The sequence below is a fragment of the Metopolophium dirhodum genome, chromosome 7 (assembly GCF_019925205.1).
Source record: "Metopolophium dirhodum isolate CAU chromosome 7, ASM1992520v1, whole genome shotgun sequence".
NCBI lineage: Eukaryota > Metazoa > Arthropoda > Insecta > Hemiptera > Aphididae > Metopolophium > Metopolophium dirhodum.
Genome location: NC_083566.1, coordinates 1,644,744 through 1,662,602, shown reverse-complemented (window position 1 = coordinate 1,662,602; position 17,859 = coordinate 1,644,744). Strand labels below are relative to the sequence as shown.

At 31.3% G+C, this 17,859-nt stretch overlaps 1 non-coding gene across 1 annotated transcript; it reads right to left on the bottom strand.

Annotated features, from left to right (window-relative positions):
* Nucleotides 1-460: 460 nt before the first annotated feature.
* On the bottom strand, nucleotides 461-579 carry LOC132949818 (5S ribosomal RNA). Its single transcript, XR_009665143.1, has one exon. It is a non-coding gene; the product is annotated as a 5S ribosomal RNA (ribosomal RNA).
* Nucleotides 580-17,859: the final 17,280 nt, after the last annotated feature.

Genomic DNA, 17,859 nt, shown 5'->3' with positions numbered 1-17,859 from the left:
GCATTACCAGAGTACACCCCCATGAGGCGATTCTCATTATCCTCCAAAGATTATTTCGTTTTATTGTAATTTTTATATTATTAAAAAGTATGCATATTCGTTAATTCACAGAATTAAATTATAATAAATATGTACCTATAATATATAATTATAATACAATACATACGTTATATATTATTTTGATTAAATTAATTATAAAATTATCTGGTCGACTTTAGCTGAAATTTTCGGCCAAGCTTACGATAAAAATGGTTATCGCGGGCCCAGTCTGCATTTGCCCATTATTATAATATGGCCTGTTGGTAATTGGAGGCTTTCAGACTACTAAATTAGATGGAAACGCTAATTCAGTGGTCAGAAAAAAAAATTTACTATTAACGGGACGGAAAAAAGTCATTTTCCAACGATTCAACCGGTAATATAAATTTAACAGGGGCAGGTATTTGAAAAAAGCAAAAAATGCCAACGGCACGTAGTGTTCCCAAGCGGTCACCCATCCAAGTACTAACTACGCCCGACGTTGCTTAACTTCAGTGATCGGACGAGAACTGGTGTATTCAACGTGGTATGGTCGTTGGCATACGAATTTGTGAACATGATATTATTTGATTGTTACAACAGTTGTAATTACAGTTACTGTAACCGCATTAATATTATGATAATAATTATATTATTATATAAACATAATGTTATATAACATGTTATAAATCTATAACAATTAATTGATGTATTGGGAAAACAGATTAACACTGGAAGCGCTGTCGACGCCTATCGTACTGATGGTTAGGTGGGTTCCCCCCTACGTGAATTCGGGACTCTATTCGGGAGATTGTAAGTATTTTCCCGACATTCCGCATATATTTTGCTTTAAGTGAAGTTTATTTGAATTTATTTGATAATATTAGTAGAAATCGTATCTACCAACGTATACAGTTAGCTATAAAAGCGTATATAGTTTCGATACCAGAATTCATTTATTATAAAAAGTAAAATAAGTGGCCCAGGGCTCGGAACTTTATGCATTTGCATCTTTCTCAGGAAGCTGCATATTTCTAATCTGATTTGATACAAATTCGTTTCATGAACCATACTATTGAAATACAACAATTTATAATGTTGCATATTTTTGCATATTTTACTAAATTTATGTGATTTTGCATATTTAAAGATTTTGAGTATATATAAATGCATTTTATGTTAAAGCGTTTTAGAAATCAACAAAAATAAACAAGTTTTCAATAATTGAATATTGTAAATTAAATGATTTACAAATAAATAGTACCGTATATGATAAAATGTGGTAAGTCTATTTGAAAGCATTCTACTCTAAAATGGTACATGTGCTGCTCATGGTCTCTATAAAGTTTCAGAGGAAGTACGAAATCAGTTTGGTACCTACTGTTCGTAAAGTCGTAGCCAACGTAAAAAAAATATTTAAAAAAGCACGTACCTATACAAATTTTCAAAAATTACGCACCGGAGATCCGCCTTTACTCTAGAACCAATCATAACCCCTTGGAGTACCTCAGTACCTGCATCAATGCAGTACTTTATTATAGTAAATATTATGAACAATTTGTGATGTTGTTAATATGTTGGATAAATACTAATTAATACCTAACATTATTTAATGATCGCTGTATTCGATAAATTCTATTTTTTTAAATTTAGGATTCTGGGAATAGATTTAGTATAACAGCTCCAAATCATCAACAAAAAAATATAAATAAAATATTTATGATCCAAAAATATTTTTTTTTTATAATTATACCTTAAAATATATATATTTTATAAAATAATATATGCATATTATACTGCATATTTGCGTTTTTTTAGTACATACGTATGCACATATTTCATTGTTTTTAGCGCATAAAGTTCCGAACCCTGAATTTTAAATAACCAATATAAAACTATATCTATACATCCCGAATTGTAAGGTACAAATTATTTCCACCAGAGCGCGTTTTGTTAATCTGTTTCCCCGTATCTCGACGGCCGACAATACGAAAAAGAAGAAACAATAATTTTTTTGTGTATACAAAAAGTATTTTTACTAATTGAACACGACCAGTAGCGCACGCAGGATTTTAGTTCGGTTAGGGTTTACCTGAGTAAATAATTTACATTATTTTTTTCTAAACAGTTTATATATAACGAATTATAGTTAATCTCATATATTTAGTCTACATTTGCAGTATTTAACCTGATCGATTAGATTAGCGCCTCTTCGGGCCGTAATAAACGTGGTAATAATCGATGAACGATGATACACCAATGTACGATTATGGCAGACGTTTAGCAATGTTCTAAATCAGCCAGAAAAAAAAATTGAAACTATGATTATCGACGTCGTTCAATAATTTATTTTATATCTATTAGCAATTACCAACAATTTATTGATCTGTGTGTACCAAAATAGTGGTAAGTAAATTTTTTTTTTGGGGGGGGGGCCTAGAACCCGACCCCTGCGTACGCCACTGAACACGATTAACATTTAACGTCGCACCACAGAATTTTATAAATACATAATTTTTAAATATATGGTTCAAATACAAAAAGGTGAACATAATATAATGTAGGTACCTATATTAGTATGTTATATTATCATGAGGCCATGGCCTAACTTAACCATACGATGGCTAGCGCCTAGCAGGGACGATGCTATATTTTTTGTCACATCTGTTATCTGTATATTATGTAGCAATGTAGGGCGTAGGCAACTACAGTCGCAACACCCACACGGACCCACATGACCAAGGAAGGTCCTCATGCTTTCATCGAACACTCATTACGGTAAAGCACATATTTCACTATTTTCACTATGTTTCATTACCTATTATTTATTTGATTACATATTTAAGTAATCAACGCGTTTATTTATTTTTTGAATACATTTGTTTGATAAACACATTTTTTATTGACTTATGATTATTGTTATAATTGTTTTATATTCATTATTTATTTTTTGTTAGTTGTTTAAGAACCTCTGATTAAAATACACAAATTGCGTACTGGATTTTTTGGAATGCCGTTCGAGTATCCTTTTTTTACGGGACGCAACTCATGTGCTCCCGAAGCGATTACGGGTGTCCCATACACGATAATTTCTAGATATTTATCTAATCAATGACCCACGGATTAAAATATCAAAATTAATTTATATATTATTATATAATTATTATATGCTATATATCATAAAATATTATTTAATATAAAATAAGTATTCTTATCAAAATTAAAAATTAATTTCAACGAGTCTCTAAAATAGCCGGGCCTCTGTACTCCAGGTCCAACCACCCCTATTCCCTTGTAAGGCCCCGGGGTATACCTATTAATTATTATGAAGTACGAATGATAAAATAATATGCTAAATTTAAAGATTAGGATTACATGGGTAAATGCGTATATTAGTAGTAACTAGTAAGTTTAGGTAGGCACATATTATAAAATGCGTTATAGCAGTTATTATCTAGGTAATAATATGAATAATCTAATATATATTTTATAGTAGAAAGGCGTCCTTTGACTGTTTTGTAGATGGAGGCTGAAGGAGTTAGGGGCGAATATTCATTTTAACTTAATAATTACATAAAAATGCTAATAAATAAGTAAATAGCTAGGTATATTTTTATAAAAGTAGGTCGTAGGTGCTTATATCTTCACTTAATATTATAGGAACACAATTTACATTAAAGCTCAAAAAACACAATCAATTATAATTATTGTTTTTTATAACAATTTATGTATGAAATACATATAAATAGACAAAAATATTTATTTTTATATTTAAACAAATGGTTTACAATGGTTTTATGTTAAGTTATAGGGTGTCATATCTCCCCTTTGGATTATTTTTGTCGTATAGAATATAATATGATAAGGCAATGAAAGTATATTTACCGCTATATGACGTGGTCTGAGAACGGTAAAAAAATGCATATCCCCCTTACAAAAAAGCTGAGTTCACCACTGGCGTACTAGATATAGATATATAGTTAAGGTGCTATTTTCTCAACATCTATACTTAATGGATTTCAGACCAAATTATTCGCGGTCGAAGTTAAAAATATTCCAGAGATATTTTCAAGGATATTTTCTACAGTTCTATCCTTGGGTGAAAATAAACGATAAATGTGGTGTGAAAATGCATCCCTATTATTATCTAATATTTGGAAACCTAAAAGTATACATATTATATGTGCTTTTTTGAATAAAATATACTTTATATTTTAATATTATTCTCTAGCCATATATTTTATTGATTTGTGATGGGGCTTTAGTCGTCCCAGCAAATAATTTATAGAACGTTTACACCAACTATAGAGCCATAGAGGTATATTATTCGTCAAACCTGCATTTTTGAGTATCTTGACTGTACGGTGTATCATGATCAAGTTATTGAATTTCAAAACGTATAACGATATATTTTATATAAGTCTTATTTGAACACTCTCAATAGCGTCGTCGTTGTTTGCAATTTTCGTATCTATTGGAACTTGTAATGAAAATCTAAAACAAACAGGACTGTCGTTTATATATATATAGGTAGGCACCTATGTAATATGAGCGTCCAGCCCGTTTTTTGCCATAATACTATATTATACAGACCTACACTTAAATTATACGATAATCGTGGAATCCCGCTCGTCGTCTGCTGTGTTATGATCGTTTTGCTCGTCCTCGACTGGGTCTGTCGCTGTGGCCTGGATGATGGTTTTCCGGAGCTTCGGAGACGAGGCCTGGGCGGGTTCCTGGAACCTCGGAGACGAGGCCTGTGTGGTTTCCTGGAACCTCGGCGACCACGGTTCGTCGACCACTACGGGACAACGATAGTCCTGCAATTCGGCAATCTCCTCCACGTAGTAACAGCGTTCGTCAACCACCACGCCACCGCGGCACATTACCCAGTCGGCCACAGGCCGGGCGTCCATGCCGGTGGCCGAGTCGTGCACTATCGTCCGGCCGGTGTCCGGCGTGAACGGCTCGCCGCTGAGCGCGCACCTCTTGGCGCTCAGCATCGCTTTGTAAACGAACGCATGGCACGCGACCGGCGAGCTGATGATACGGTCGCCGTACTCGACCGCGTCGCCCGTCGCTCGGTACACGTCTCCGCCGATCACCATCACGCCGTCGTCCAGCACGGTGCCGCCGAACTGCCACAGCACCACCAGCTGCACGACGAATTTGGCGAGCGCCGGGCGACCGCTTAGGTCCATGCCTTGAAACGGCGAACACTCCAGACACTCCTCCAGACTGACGTGCGACACGTTCAACCGGCCGTCGCCGTACTTGGACTTCAGATGAGTCAGGGTCGACGACAGCGACACCTCCTACGAAAATTCACAAATATAACGATATCGCAATCATTAAACATCTGTACTGCAGTTATTATTAGGTAAATAGTGCCAATGCGAAACATAAGTATCATATTATATTATTATTCGTTAGTACCTATAGCATTGGAGAAAAGACCGATCGCCAACGTATCCGAATGGGAGTATTTGACCAATTTCAGATAGGTATACCTAACATTGGGTATAAACGGTCACTTTGTATTACGATCCTTTGTTTAAAATGCACATCGTGGCCACTTTGTACGATCGGGTAAAAAGGAAGATTGCAAAACGCTGACATTTTGCACGGTCATCAGGTGAAACTTTGGATTGCGGAACGTGCGGACACTTTGTATCATTATATACATATAATATATAAAACAAACAAGTCTTAAGTCATGACCAGACCGTGTTATTAAGTTTAAATATTATTTGGTAAATCTAAGCGTACCTTAAAGGTACATGTTCCAAATAGGAGGCATTGAGGCAATCGTTGGTTATTACGTATAGGTATCCATAATTATTTTTATTTGTCATTTTGACATATTTATTATTTACCTATAGGTATTGTACAATATTGTCGATTTACTTTTTAACATAACTTTTCATTATATAATACAATCGTAATTTATAATAATTTTTGATTATTTTGTTAGTTTCAAGATTTGTAGGTCATCGAGTTCCTGGCCCTAAATTAATGTATAAATATACTATAGCACCAAGTAATATTTGGCTGTTATCTTACCAATTAGTTAAAAAAAACTTTGATTATTTTGACTTACGATAATACACTAAAGTATATTTTAAAACATTTTTAATTGAATTTTTATTTTATTTTGAATTTTACATTTTAATAATTGACATTATATTATATGTACTTCCTACTTACGTACCAATATAACTTATATTTACAATATACGCTTTCTGTATATAAAAGTACAAAGTGTCCCGTGTCCGCATTCCGAAATGAACATAATATTTACCCGATTGTGCAAAGTGACCTAGAATACGACATTGGTATGCGCACAAATAGGTATATACCTATATACAATTCATATGAAACGCAATATGAATCTAAGGTGTAACCAATAGTTTATATGGCTTGTAAAGACCGTGGTATAAATTTTAATATAAATAATAATAATTATTATATTAAAATTAAATAAGAATAAAAATATGTAATTCACTACTATATTGATCGCCGCCAAGGTTAGGTTAGGTTAGGGACCTTTGCACCAACCAGATTATTCAACGAGAGAAAAATGTTTACGAATTACGAGTCATGGAAATTGCAACAAGGAGAATATAATATTATGATATTCATGTACAAGATGTAACCAAAAGTTTGGTGTTATGTAAGGACCGCGCGTGGTATAGGTAGATGTCAGTGTCCGGTTGTGCAGTATAGATTCGCGTGATATGCCCGCCCTGCAGCACTATTTTAGCCTTTGGGGATTTCCACTTAACCGCCACGCACTGTTATTGCGATTCCCACTTAACCACCCGATGGAAGGAATCGCTTTCCAACACATCGACGAAACTTTCGGCGCAGGCGTGATAAAAAAAAATATTTACAACACAACTTTTTATTTATTTTTTTTTATTTGTTATTTTTGGCGGGATTTTGTCCGAACACAGAAATACAGCGCGAGGAATTATTATTCGAGTATCGAAAGTCAGCGGATAGTTGACATTTTCTGATCAGAATACCAAATTATAATTTTGACAATCCATATAATACCACCAGATTTTTAAAATAAATTCAAACAATAAAGTGGAAGGTATGCTTCGCGGAGTTCGGTACTTCGGCTATACTATAATATCAGTAGAAGGTATTTATTACATTATTGTGTATTACCCGATGTTCTGTCGACGGATATTTCATGTGAAATTGGGTGAAATGGTATATTGTGTGGCAAGGGCGGGAAGTGAGCTATAAATTGCCTTCCCGCACGAGCCACACATGCTATTTTTTTCTCACGCCTCTCCGTTTATTGATCAAAGGTAAATCAGGCTAGCGTCTATGCAACAACCAGACTATTCTACAAATACAATATTTCACGAAAGAAACGATTTGGTTTTATTTATTTTAAGCGTCATGCATGGAGGTTATAACATGAAATATATATAAGATGTAACCAAAAGTCTATGTTTTGTAAGGACCGTGGTATATATTTCAGTATAAATAATAATATTAAAATGTAATCAAGGCAAAGGTAAAGGGGGGTTCACACTTACACCGTGTCGTGTCGAGTCGTGTGAAAAATTTTCTCTGATTGGCTGAACCGCGTGGTTCTATTGAGGTATACCATTATGGTATATCATAATTTTATCACACGATACCACAGTAACCAAACGATACCGCATAGTTGAAACTTTTGGCCGTGTGGTTACAGATTAAGTGCAGAAAAATGATAACTGATAAAATAATAACATTTACTGGAATTGATAATAATTTTGGTATCGTTGGTATTGTATTTTGGTAGTTATAAAATCCACGAAACGATGATGATCGCGATAAAATATGTGATCACACGATCATAAAAACTAGATACAACACGACACGACACGACGCGGTGTAAGTGTGAAGCCCCCTTAACGCATTATGCGGGAATCTATGCAACAACCAAATTATTCTACGAAAACAATTGCATGAAAGAAAAATGTTTACGCGTCATGCAAGGAGGTTATAATATGAATATAAGATGTAACCAAAAGTTTATGTTGTATGAGGACCGTGGTATAGATTTCAGTGTCTGTTTGTTCAGAGAATACGCGTGATATCTGAGCTCTGTACTCTCGGGGATTTCCACTTTACCACCCGGTACTTTTGGGGATTCCCACTTTACCGCCCGCTGGACGGAAAAACTTCGCCTTCCAACGCTCCAACCGTCATCGAAAACCAGTGTTTGGAAGGAACGAGTTCCAAAAGGAACGGATTCCTGGAACGAATTCCTTTTTAAGGAACGGCACGTTGAACGAATTCCTTTTTATAAAAAAAGAACGAGAAAATGAACGAGTTCTTTTTTTCAAGGAAAAAGAACGAAATTTTTCGTTCCTTTCAAGTTCCAATTTACACAGATATATAAATAATTGAAATTGAAATATTTTTTTTCTTAGTGTGTATATTTCCAATATTATGATCGTTATCGAGTATCCGAGTATCAAACTTCACCGTTAAAGTGTTAGTCCTTAATCATTAGGTAGGTATTCTGGTACAGGGTACTCATTACTTATTGGTCATTAGTAACTTTATTAATATTTCTCATAAGTCATAACTCATAAGTTATAACTTAATACCTATATAGAAATGGGTATAATATACTATTATAATATTACATTATTACGATATAAAATATAAATCCTTGTCGTTGCGTCGACGGAAAATAAAATAGCATGAACACCGAAGACTGAACAATAAAATCATTTATGAACTACGATGCGGGTCGGGACTATTGTAATACCTATAGTCCGCGACATGAAAAGTGGCCCCTGTGTACCGCGACCCGTTGCTGCTTCCCTACCCGTTAGCCATTGGTTCTCAACCTATACCGCATACTGCGTGGCTGCCGCCACTCGTAAATCGTAATACACATTTTAGTTGACTTTTTTTTTGTGCATCCTTACCGGCTACCAACGTTTTACAGCTGTCCAGACTAAAAAACCAGTTTTTACTGGAGTGTCTGGAAGACAGCTGTAAAACGTACTGTGGAAGGGATACAGTGATGCACATAATACATACAGGTCCTATGGCTCACGTGTTTTATCGCATTGTCAGTTGTTTACCGTCCGTTCGTTAACAACTATTTTTTACACCATTTTTTCTCCTCTGTCACCATTTAACGTTACCGTGTAAATTATTTAAAAATGTCGTTTGTTGATAAAGATACTCACAGCCAGAGTAAAAAAATTATTTATAGTGTGTATACATTTTTAAAACAAATGTCAGAGAAGCCAGATTTAACGGGTGATTTTTTTAAAAGTGCTCAAGTTATTACAGCCCAAGCTTGTGGAATATCTCATCGTACTGTAAAACGGATTTGTGCTGAAGCAAGAAGCAATGTTAATCCAGAATTACCAGATGCGAGTCCTACGTTTATTTCTCCGACGATCAAGATGATGACGAAGGAAACAGAGAATAAAATATTTAATTTTTTTTTTTTTGTATTTGTATTATTTGTTTTAAGTTTTTAATGTTATTTATTTGGTTTGAATAAACAAATTATTGGTTTATAAAATATTTAAAGTATTTTCAGTAAATTAATTTTTAATTCAAAAAAACGCGGCAATTAGTTTAATTACGTTATGGACCACTGAGGCGAAACGGCCGCTAGGTTCGTGACGGGCAGGGGCCACTTTTCATGTCGCGGACTATAGTACTTACCTACAGCTAAAATGTATAATAATATATTACCATATTAATATGACGTTACAATATTATTTTAATGATAATTATTTATAACAACAATAAATGATAAGATAGTTGACATACGTTGGCCAGCAATTCAATTTTGAAGAAAATCTCAAAATAGATTACTAAAATACGTCATTTGATTGAAGACGAAAAGTTGGTTTATTGTAAACCTCTATTACAAACAATTATCGAATCAATTAAAAAAAGATTCGAACCAATTTGGAAGAAAAACGAATTAATATTAGCATCATGTTTAATACCAAGGTTCAAACTTATTTGGCTTGATAGATATGATCAGTGTTTAGCTGAGGGAAATTTGAAAGCTTTGTTCTACAGTACAGAAATCGATGAAAATGATACAAGTGATACTACCGACGAACAATTTGATAAAGCTCAAAATTTTTTTTGTCTTCCATTGAATAATCAACCAAAAAGTTCCTCTGCAGATGAGTTAAAAATGTACCTGAAAAGTCCATTGACAGAGATAACTATGTTATTATCTTATCCAGAAGTTATGAAAGTTTTTTTGGAGTACAATACACCAATGCCCTCAAGTGCTCCTGTTGAGAGATTGTTTTCTACTGGATCCAATATCATGACTGTTAAACGTTACAGATTAGGTGATGAACTATTTGAGAAATTAGTTCTTCTAAAACAGAACAAAGTTACTATTTAGACTATAGTTCTTATAGTATAGTCTATTGTTATAATGTTATGTAATATTTATATTTTATATTGTTTAAAAAATAATGAGTAAAATATAAAAATATAAATGAATAAAAAAAAAAAACTGCAGTCAGTATTATTTTCTTAAACTTAATAGTAAATTATAAATTTACTTGTAGGTATGTATAAGTATAATTAAAAATTAAAGTACCTAAATATATCTGTTTAAAAAAAAAATTGATGGTTAAATAAGAATTTTAATTTTATCTGGAACTAAAAAAGGAACTAGTTCTTTTTCCAAAGGAACGACAAAGGAACGAATTCCTTTTTTTTTAAAAGGAACAAGGAACGGAACGAATTCCTTTTTATAAGGAACTTGACAAACACTGTCGAAAACTAAACTTCCGGTGCAGGCGTGACAAAAAAGATGTTTCCGTTTCACGAAATGATTTATATTCGATTTCACCAATAAGTGGTTACGACGCGTATGTATTTTTAAATTGTTTTCAAAATTATTACACAAAACAACATAACTCCCGTGGTTATCAAATAGTGAACTAGAACTCAATAAATATATTATACACCATCTATATGACTACATAATATCCAAGGTGTACAGTCGTACCTATATATAGGTAATATAGTATGGCCCTTGTGCCTTAACCTTTGAAGTTAAAACTTCACTATAAACGTTAAAACGTTCTTACCTATAGATACTCAATATTATAATACAGTGAAACTTCCATATAACGAACTTCCATTTAACGAAATTTTCTGTTTAACGAAATATTTTTAAGAACTATGACCTTCATTGTTAATTACACGTAAATTTATCTCCAAATAACGAATCTGATGTTTCTATATAACGAAATAATTATTCGATAAAAATCAGTTTTTGTAAATGTTGTCACTATCAAATTGATAGTTTATATCATAGTTCTAAAATTGTACATGAACAATGTACCTGATAAAGATAAGACACCGAAACTTGACAATAAAAAAACTTTTTACGAAAGAAGGACAATTTTCAAAAATAATAAGCAAACAAAACTTACTGATTATTTCTTTTAAATTATATTTAAGGTTAAAAATTAAATTAAACTGTAATATGATGTTTGATGTTGTTTTACATACATACAATATACATAATAAAAAAAATAATAAAAAAAAAGTTGAAAAAAATACGTAATTCTATTTAACGAATTCCTCTATATAACGAATTTTTTTTTGCTGCTTATTCGACTTCGTTATATGGAAGTTTCACTGTACTTTAGTTCTAGTTTAAATGATCGATTTTATCAGTTATTCTCTTGGTCACTCAAAAGTCGAAGGTTGTCTCTAATTTATAAAATACCAATTCTTTGACAATAAAAAAAAAAGAAGTCGATATTAATATGGTCATATAATATATAGATTTAGCCATGTAGGCATACTATAAAACAAATTAATAGGGATATCGTTCGAAGGACGAAGTGCTGCGATAGGGAATAGTAGTGCATTTCTAATCAAAGTAGGTCGATCTAACAGATTATGTAGCTCAAGTTTTTTTAATCTCTAAGACCATTTCACGTTTTACACGTATGGCTTACATATACATAATGTAAAATTATATTATTTGTATAGATATATAGAGTTATTTATTACTATTTTTCATATACTGTTAGTCACTATAGTCGCTATTCAATATTCACGCATTGGCATAAGCTATAATGGCTACAACAAGATTATGAAACACAATAATGAGGTGTTCAGTTAAATTTGATGTTTAAATGAAAATCACCTATTTAGTGACCTAACCTATTTAAAATCGAGTGAAGTCTACATGATATTTTTACAATTTTAGATGGTAAGTCTTAAGTATGTTAGTATGCAATATAATATAGTCCCTTTTAAAAAATATGTAATTAATTAATTTTAATTTGTACGCAAGTTCGATAAGGTTAAATCATATGCCTGCGGACGCCAAACGGCCTCGTTTATTGGCAAATTAGGTAGGTAATCAACAAATTATAATTGATATAATATAATTCACAATATCAGTATCAGTATATGTGGTACCTAATATATTAATATGTATTTATTTAAATTTGATACAATTAGGTATAATTATTTTTGGGAAACAGTCTTCTTGTTTACCTAAATTATATAAAGAAAATAATTGAATAATGTTCTTAAAAATGTATAGTAATAATGAATGTCACCTTGCATAATAACAACCGATAAGGTTACAAAAAGATTAAAAACAAACGACCATAAGTCATAACATGATAATTATTTTAACCGTTTTAGATTGTATAATATCATTAAAATGTTTATAATAAAACAATATATTAATTACACTATGGAAACAGAACACTGCTGTAGAACAACATCTATCTTATGCCATTTGCCGGGTGTCCAGACTTTGTTTAGCGAAGAATGAAAATGTAAAACTCAAATTTTATTATTTAGTACCTATATTATTTAATAACTAAGTAATAGTTGATATAAAATAATACTAATAACACATAATACATTAATAATAAGTATCATATATGTACAAATGTCTGAAATCTAAAACTACAAACATTATTTATAAAAATGTGTAAAAATGTTTACTTAATTAATTTTTACTTTATTTTTAACTTAAGTCCTCACATTATTTTTAAAATTCACAATTTGATATGTATAATACATAACATCTTGTTAAATATTAATTAAGAGGATGTCAGCGCAATATTTGTTTTCTCTCTCAGACACACGTGCAACATAAATAAAACTATTTCATCTAAAATCGGTTTTTATGATATTTTAGTTATCATAAGGTATAACCAACTATTACAAAATTATAGAGGATAATATTTTTGAGGGCTTAACATTTCGATTTTATATTTTATTATTATTTGACTTTGTATAGGACTTTCAAAGTGAAAATAAAAATTATAAATTTAAATGATGTTTTAATTATTTTGAGACAATATATTATGGACAAATCGATATCGATATAATGTCATACCCTCGAAAATATTATTCTCTTTCATTTTTTAATGGGTGATTTTACTCAAAGATTACCCCAAAACATAGAAAAATAATTCTGCGTAAATGTGTTTTGTCCATCGTTGATTATAGATTATTATTGGTCGTTGGCCAGAGAGAGAAAACAAACGGTGCGCTGAAATCATCTTAAACAGTAATAACTAATAAGTCGCAAAATAAATACACATATTGTGTTCATATAATATAATGCATTAAAATACCAAAGCTGCTTTCTCACATATTATTACTTAACAATAATAATAATAATAATAATAATAATAATAATAATTGTAGTAACTGTAATCATATAGGTCGAAATGATTTAAATTATCATGTGGATCATGCCGACAAAGCCCCGCATAATTTCAATAAAATACGCGACACGAACAAACAATTTGACATTTGAGATTTCTAGAATGGGAAATGACGTATTAAATCACTCTTCAAGAAGCCCCCCCCCCCCCCATCACTGACCTATGTATACACTATCGGGCCGACGCATATTATGGGATTGTGTAATGATTTAATGTCTAAATTTTAGTCGTCACAGCACGGGACACTTACCGAAAGTGTTCGATTGTGGTTCGCGACCCATTTGATGCCACCGACGACGAACGCGTTTACGCGACCGCGGCTGCCGTCGCCCGAACCGGCGACCACGGCCGACTCCAGCGAACAAGCTGACAGCCGTGGGATGCGGTCGTCGTCGTCCAAGAAAACGTAGTGCACGTCACCGGGGCCGACGTCCAGCCTGGCCACCAGCGGATGTCTGGACGCGGTCGGACAGCGTGACGTCTGCAGAGCCGCCGACGGAAAAGGTGGCGATTCGATCCTTAGAACAACGCACGTGGCCACCATCAGGAAAACGATATACACTCCCGTCAACAGGGACCACATGAACACAACTGCCAACTGATCCGGTACCGCGATCATGATTTTCTGAGCGCCCTTGTTCACTTTTGACATGAAACAGACGTCGTCGTAGTCGTCGCCGTCGTGACGGCATATCCGGTCAATCTTCATATTATTGTCCACTGCAAACGTATACATAGTTGTAAGTTTTTTTTTCAAACTAATTTTAAAAATCATAGCTACAAAACGGGTTTTTTAGAAAATTAAAGAAAAATAGTATTTTCAACTTTTGAATGATGGCAGTGATTTTTGAGAACAGTGCAATGTATATTATATTCGTATATAATAAAGATAATATAATATTAATATTCACCGTATGTCATCACTCATCAAACGGTAATTTTCTTTCCTAAATAACTATTACTTTAAAAAAAAAACCAAACTACAAAATATTCGTTTGTCGCGTGGAAATATTTGGGGTGATAAGAAACATATGGAACACTGGATACCTATTGAACAACGAATAATTATCTACACTATATTTAATAATTATATAAATTCATAATATTTAAATTGTATAAAGTATAACTTACGTGCAGTCAAGATTTAACAGTATCGAAATCAACAATGTAATATACCCATAATTTGGTTAACCTTGGCAGTACAAATCGAAAACCATATAATATTATACGGCATATACTACTTGCAAATTACAATACTATAATATTATTATAGAATAATATACTTTGTTTAGAGGCCACCATAGATATATATGTTACGATTCACGCAATGAACTCAAAAACAATACGTCCGATTTATGTGTCAAAAAAATCGTCCAATATATTAGGCACAATAATTTACACTGTTGTATACGAATAACACCTATACTAATATAGTACTCTATAAATTCGTGCGTAAACAATATTTTCCTATTCGGTATGTCGAACAGTGTAAATGTTTATAATTTACGCGTTAGTTTCAAAATATAAAATAAGTACCGAGCAAATGTGCACATACCTCTCTATTATAATAACGACAGCAGCTTTTTTTTTTTAAATCGAATCAATTTTCACAAAACGTATATATCTATAACTATAGTTTTAGGTATTATACCTTCTGTTTAAAATAGTTGTGAGTAATATAATTATAATATTATAGGTTTTTCACAAAAATAAAAATCAGTGTGAAATTATACGCATGTATCAGACCTCAGACGTATAGTTTATAATAATTGCCGTTTTAAAATAACTTTATAATTGAGCCGTCGTCATGATTATTTTATGTGACACTTTTGTAAATAAAATATTATGGCCGTTTAAAGAATTATTTGCGAGATTTATTTCGTTTCTCCCTACAATTTTTTGAAGTTTGTCTTCTTAGTTCTCATTGCCTACATAGTTTTTCGTTTTTTTATTAAAAATAATGATTCTCAGTTCAAGAAGCATTCGATTAGTACCTTCATTAGGACTGAAAAGTCCTTGAAAGCCTTAAGATATAAATTCACTAATGAGGGAAAAAGTTTTTATAAATACAATAACAATATTAATATAATAACTACTGGCTATTTGATATAAAACAACTCTAAAATTGACACCATTATATTATTATATTATAATATAATATGCAATGAATAATTATCAAATAAGTAGGTAACTTCGACATTTCATTATTTTATATATATATATATATAAATTTCACTTATAAAACCCAATAATTTAAATTCAATTAAAATTATTATTATAAACTTAATCAATAAAAACGTAATCATATTAATGACTTGGGAAAGTTTGATTACATGATATATTTTATTATTATTAAATTATTTCGTATACGATTAGTTCCATTTTAATATGCTGGTATTATAGGTACCTAATAACAAACAAATAAAATTTAGTTTCAGTTTTTTTATACTCTTTGCTATGGAATTGAATAATACAATAAACCCATAATTGCACTAACATAATTAAGGAAAATAAATTAACTATAAATACTCAAGAATAGTATAATAATTATATTTTAACTAAATTGTATTCTGGAAAATTCCACTAGTTTTCTATATATCAATTTATTTACTATAAAACAATAGTAGGTAAAAAAAACTGTGATGGATGTGATAGATATGAATTCAATGATATCATTGTATACAAAAAACGATTCTGACCGAAGACAGCCGTCAGCCAATATTAAGTTATAATACCTATAGATTATCGTATTTGGCAGCCTAGAATAGTTTATTTATATTTTTATTGCTATTAAATATAGTTGATTTAGTTTTTGTCATATATATTACATATTATATTAAAATATTTATACGTATATAATTTTTTAACTTTTTACGAGGAACCTATTGTATTCAATTTTCATACCTTAGCTAATTAGCTAAATAATTTGAAGATTTTATAAATTTTTTACTTCCAAAAAGTATGTCCATTTTTGTGCGATTATGACGAATTTTGTCAAAATAACTTCAAAAAAATAGTGCCTATGGATCATTATTAATATTTTTAAACAGCTATAATATCATGGTAAGAGGAATCTTGTATTAATATAAATCTTAGAAATAAAAACATTTTTATGAACTTCTAACTACAAAATAATTTGGAAATATTCACAATATTGATAAATTCCGTCAACATTTTAACTTCAAGAAATGCCCAATAATTTTATTTTGAAATTTACACTCATCATTTTCGAATTTCAGTAATAACAACTTAAAGGAGCCTTTAAATATTTCATGCTTCTGATCGACTGAAATTTTTTTATTAACAATTTAAAAAAGGTGGATAAGTGGATGTCGCTCTGCTGTACAGTAGGTTACAAGTGGGTCACTGTAATGGATGGTGTTAAATTTGAATTCAATGATATAATATCATTGTATAAGAAAAACGATTCTGAGCGAAAACGGTCAGTCAGCCTATGATTTTACCAAGTATATTTGATGATATTATTGTGAATAAAGTAATTTATATATAACCTATTTACTCGGAGCCTTGTTTTAAATTTTCAATCTTTAACCATAAAAGTTAAACATTTTATACATTTTTAACCAGAAAATAATTAATAAATTATAAACTTGATAAATGTTGTCAAAATTTGAACTTTAAATGCTTATAAAAAAAAATTGTGCATATGTATTTTTAATATTTTTCAACTGCTATTAGAACGATATATCAGGAGCCTTATATTAAATTTTCACGCTTTTTTACCCAACAAATAAAAATTTATTGATATTTATAGAAAAAAAAACTAAAAAAATTGAAAACTGACAATGTCCGTAGACAGCTCAAAAAGAGTCAAAATATTTTCAACATTTTATGGTGTATAGAAAATGCTAATATAAACATTCAGTGAAATTTTCAAGTATCTACAGTCATTCATTTTTTAATTACAATAAAATAAGAAAATTGTTACATGAGAAATCGAGTAAATATCAAATGTTGTAAAAATATAAATTTCAGACGCTCATAAAAATTTAAATTAAGTTTCTTCTAGACATTTTTTTTTTTGATAAAGGTAGACAAACTTATGAGTAATCTTATATTACATTTTCAAATCTTAGATTTAAAAAGAAAAATT